Below are 5,635 nucleotides of genomic sequence, written 5' to 3'. Positions count from 1 at the left end.
GATGCATCTTAGATGACCACTTGCTAGAGTTTAAGACCCCAGATGCCACTCTCCAAAGTGGGGTGTGGAATGTTTTCTTCATAGATTTTATTACGCCAATTGACTTAGATATCCCCTGAAACCATGGTGCCCAAACCCCTGCCCCTGCTACACTGGCCTTTGAAGAATTCAGTTTATTCAGGAAACATCTTTGCTTTTGGTTTAGTCCAGTTGTGCTGACCTCACCTGTATTGTATGTTATCTTTCCCTTCACCTAAAGTAGTTCTTATCTACTATCTAATTAGTGAAAACCCCTCCCTTCCTCCCCACTCTCGTAACCATCAAAGAATAGTTTCTTCTCTGTTTAAACTATTTCTCAAGTTCTTAAAATAGTGGTCTTATACAATATATGTCCTTTTGCAACTGACTAATTTCACTCAGCATAATGCCTTCCAGATTTCTCCATGTTATGAAATGTTCCACAGATTCATCCCTGTTTTTTATTGGTGCATAGTATTCCATTGTGTGAATATACCATAATTTATTTATCCATTCATCTACTGATGGGAACCTTTGTTGTTTCCATCCTTTTGCTATTGTAAACAGTGCTGCAATGAACATGCGTGTGTATATATCTGTTTGTGTAAAGGTTCTTATTTCTCTAGGATATATTCCAAGGACTGGGATTGCTGGATCCTATGGTAGTTCTATCTCTAGCTTTTTAAGGAAGCACCAAATTGATTTCCAAAGTGGTTGTCCCATTTTACACTCCCAGCAGCAGTGTATAAGTGTTCCAGTCTCTCCACAACCTCTCCAACATTTATTATTTTGTGTTTTTTGGATTAATGCCAGTCTTCTTGGGGTGAGATGGAATCTCTTTGTAGTTTTGATTCACATTTCTCTAATGGCTAATGATTGTGAGCATTTTCTCATGTATCTGTTAGACATCTGAATGTCTTCTTTAGTGAAGTGTCTGTTGATATCTTTTGCCCATTTTTTGTCTGGATTATTTGTCTTTTTGTAGTTTAGTTTTTGCAGGGTCATGTAGATTTTAGAGACCAGGCGCTGATCGGAAATGTCGTAGCTAAAAACATTTTCCCAGTCTGTAGGTAACCTTTTTACTCTTTTGGTGAAGTCTTTGGATGAGCAAAGGTGTTTGATTTTTAGGAGCTCCAAGTTATCTAGTTTCTCTTCTGCATTGTTAGTAATGTTTTGTATACTGTTTATGCCATGTATTATGGCTGCTAACATTTCCATATTTTTTCTTCCATGATCTGTATCGTTTTAGATTTTATATTTAGGTCTTTGATCCATTTTGAGTTTGTTTTTTGTGCATGGTGTGAGGTATGGGTCTTGTTTCATTTGTTTTGGAGACGGATATCCAGTTATGCCAGCACCATTTGTTAAAAAGACTGTCTTTTCCCCATTTAACTGTTTCGGGGCCTTTGTCAAATAACAACTACTCATATGTGGATGGATTTATGTCTGGATTCCAATTCTGTTCCATTGGTCTACGTATTTGTTGTTGTACCAGTACCAGGCTGTTTTGACTACTATGGCAGTATAATAGGTTCTAAAATCAGGTAGAGTGCGGCCTCCCACTTTGTTCTTCTTTTTCAGTAATGCTTTACTTATCCAGGGCCTCTTTCTCTTCCATATGAACTTGGTGATTTGTTTCTCTAACTCATTGAAAAATGTCATTGGAATTTGGATCAGAATTGCATTAAATCTATAGATGGCTTTTGGTAGAACAGACATTTTTACAATGGTAAGTCTTCCTCTCCACGAGCAGGTATGTTTTTCCACTTATGTAGGTCTCTTTTGGTTTCTTGAAGAAGTGTGTTGTAGTTTTCTTTGTATAAGTCTTTTAGATCTCTGGTAAGATTTATTCCCAAGTATTTTGTCTTCTTGGGGGCTACTGTAAATGGTATTGATTTGGTGATTTCCTCTTTGATGTTCTTTTTTTTATGTATAGAGGAATCCAACAGATTTTTGTATGTTTATCATGTATCCTGATGCTACAGTAAACTATTAGTTTCAGGAGTTTTCTTGAGGCTTCCTTAGGGTTTTTCTGTGCATAAGATCATATCATCTGCAAATAGAGATAACTTTTACTTCTTCCTTGCCAATGTGGATCCTTTTATTTCTTTATCTAGGCTAATTGGTCTAGCTAGGACCTCCAGCACAATGTTGAATAACAGTGGTGATAAAGGGCATCCTTGTCTGGTTCCCTATCTCAAGGGGAATGCTTTCAGGGTCTCTCCATTTAGGATGATGTTGGTTATTGGCTTTGTATAAATGGCCGTTATTATGTTGAGGAATTTCCCTTCTATTCCTATTCTGCTGAGAGTTTTTATAATGAATGGGTGTTGAACTTGTCAAATGCCTTTTCTGGATCAATTGATAAAATCATGTGATTCTTGTCTTTTGTTCTATTTATATGACGGACTACATTAATTGTTTTTCTAATTTTGAACCGTCTTTGCATACCTGGTATGAATCCCACTTGGCCATGGTGAATTATTTTTTTGATACGATGTTGAATTCTATTTTCTAGAATTTTGTTGAGGATTTTTTTATCTAAGTTCATGAGGATTTTTTCATCTAAGTTATAGGTCTGTAATTTTCTTTCTTTGTGATGTTTTTACCTGGTTTTGGTATCAGGGATATGCTGCCTTCATAGAATGAGTTTAGGAGTATTCTGTCTTTTTCTACGCTCTGAAATACCTTTAGTAGTAGCAGTGTTAACTGTTCTCTGAAAGTTTGGTAGAACTCTGCAGTGAAGCCGTCCGGACCAGGGCTTTTTTTGGCGGGGGGTGGGGGAGGGAGTTTTTTGATTACCTTTTCAATCTCTTCTGAGAGACACTCTAGTTTTTCTTTAGGAGAAAGACCTGGCAATCTGTTCCCATAAAGATTTCAGCCTAGGAATTCCTATGGGGCGTTCTACTCTTTCACATGGGGTCACTATGAGTCAAAATCAACTGGATGACACCCAACAACAACAGCTAGTTTTTTTTTTTTTTTAAGTTCTTATTTATGGAAATAATTCAAGAAGGTGAGACCAAGTCCCCATTTCTCACCTCGGAGTATGAGGACCCACAGTGTTTGCCCACTGAGCAGGGAGGAGGGAGTTCAAAGAGGAGCAAGGGACTGCGAGAGAGCAATGGAAGTCCTCCACCTCCACAGCGAAACACTCCTCAAGGGCCAGAGTCTGGGGCCAGGAGGACAGGAGGTGAGAGCTGCCTACACCCTCCACCTTTCTCTCCACACAACAAAACAGCCACAGAAACAAAAATACACAAATCAGAATTTAATCCCTTTCAGTGGCTCCCCTTTTTCTCAAAGTATCTGCACGTCACTTTGTCTGCAGATGGGTGTGTGGTCAGGGGGCCAGGCTCTGGGTGGTTTCTCCCTGTCTGGCACCCCCTTCAGGGAGGGAGTACCTGACACAGTTGCTTCTGTCCCCAAGCTCCTGATGGCCCCACAGGGTTTCGAACGCTGCACCTATTTATGGAAGCAAACTGTCACATCTTTGTCCAGCTGAGCTGCTGGTAGGTTTGAACAACCGGCCAAGCTCTTAATCACAGTGTTACCAGGGTTTCTTCACTACAGATTATAGCCTTGGAAACCCTATTGGGCAGTTCTACTCTGTCCTATAGGGTTGCTCTGAGTCAATTGTGAGTCAGAATCAACTTAATGGCAAAGGGTTTTTTGACACCCTGAATCTGGACTACTAGCCTTCAAAACTGTGAGATAATAAATATCTGTTGTTTAAAGCCACCTACTTTGTGAAACAACCACAATACATTCCGTGCAAGAAGATGCATTATGTGATTTGGACTTTTTGCAAAAGTCCTGTATTACATAAGGCAGTCCCCAGATTACAAATAAGTTCAGTTCCTAAGTATGTCTTTTAATCAAATTGGGACAGTTAGGTGTGCTTCATAGCTCATGTCAGTTAGTCAAATGCTTATGGTATATACTGCAGCATGTAGTGTACCTTTCCATGCATAAACATTTCCAGATACACTAAAACTTCTTAAACATAGTAATACTGTAGTAATAACAATGTTTTGATGCACATGGCAAAGTAATGCCTGTTTGTTATTGGGAATCATTGTATGTACCTTAAATATTTAATATAATAGGATTTATAGGGGTTGGTTTGTACCTAATTCATAATCTTGGGACTGCCTGTAATCCTAAATAGTTTATCTTCTCTCTTATAAATTTTATTTTGGTTCTTACTTGTCCTTGTGAATGAAGCCTTACCACCGTCCTGAAGAATGGAAAAACATTTATATCAACTCTCTTGTCCTTTCTTGCACAGATAACCTCTTCTCCAGTTCAGCAAAACCACACTGAGGCTTAGCAGGTGCAGGGAAAGTAGCTAAACTTGACAATCATGGACAGAAAGATATTAAAAGGTAATATGATAAACACTAATGATCCTCCAACATAAAGATTTAAGGGTCATGTATGCTACACGGGCATTTCAAACCCACCAGCCACTCCGTGGGAGAAAAATGTGGCAGTCGACCTCTGTGCAGTTCTACTGTGTCATATAGGGTCACTGTGAGTTGGAATGCACTGGACCACAACGGGTTTAACCTTTGTGGAATCGACACAATCTCAATGGCAAAGGGTTTAGTTTGAGTTTTTGGTTTGTTTATTGATCTGTGACAGGAGACACTTAACTCAAACTCCACCCCTCCCCTTCTGCAACAACTCTGCACCCAGACATTGGAAGTCAATTTAGGAAGCTTCCACTTCTTGCCCAGCAATAAACAGGAGACCAAGTAGGGACTGGAAACTTCGGGCTTCTAATCTGAAATCAGAGGCCTATCCCTCAGGCCACATGACCAACACGCCAAAGAAGTAGTCCAAACTTGAAAGTGAAAGAGTTGCTAGGAAGCATTCCGTTTCTGTTTTCAAATTTTTAACTTTGCAATTGGAAGAAAACTTAACAACATTAGAAAAAGGAATCAAGCATCACCTGAAAGCTCTGAAAATAATTACTTAGAATTAATAAACTGTAAGATTGTGATATGATCAGAAGTGACATACTTCTTTGAGGACTCACTGGAATAAGTCACGATCATAATGATGTGCTTGGGTGGAGAAACATGAGCCAAGAGCTAAACTCTGCAATAAAGGGATGCAGATGACAGCAAGAGAGGGAGAACCATAGGATGGTATGTTCAGACCTTTTCGGTCTCAAAGATGAGATGGCGTTCCTCCAGGGAGAAATGTTTGAAATCTCAAACAGGAGCTCCCCTTGTCAGAAATGCCAGATTTTAACATTAGAAAAATATTTTATTATAATCCATTCATAACATATGTTTTGACAACTTGGTCCTCTACCAAAAGGTAGAAGAATCACCTGATATGCCGATGGGCCAGGGTTGTGGGTCCCAAACGTCCCTGGGAGAGTGGTCCTGATCTCTGAGTGCAGTTTGGTGACTTCCAAGCTACTTCAAGTAGGGAGAAGAGAGCCAAAATACCTTGGAAGGCTTCTTGATTCATTGAAAGGCTAACCCCCCTAGATATTTTGCTTAAAAGTTTTCTCTAGTTCCCTTGCAGATTGACGCACAAGCCAATCCAAGGTGAGTTTGTGTGAACCACCCCCAACTATGCTTTATATATTCATAGGGTA

Source organism: Elephas maximus, chromosome 1, assembly GCF_024166365.1.
Source record: "Elephas maximus indicus isolate mEleMax1 chromosome 1, mEleMax1 primary haplotype, whole genome shotgun sequence".
NCBI classification, from domain to species: Eukaryota; Metazoa; Chordata; class Mammalia; order Proboscidea; family Elephantidae; genus Elephas; species Elephas maximus.
Note: the sequence above shows the minus strand (reverse complement) of the source record.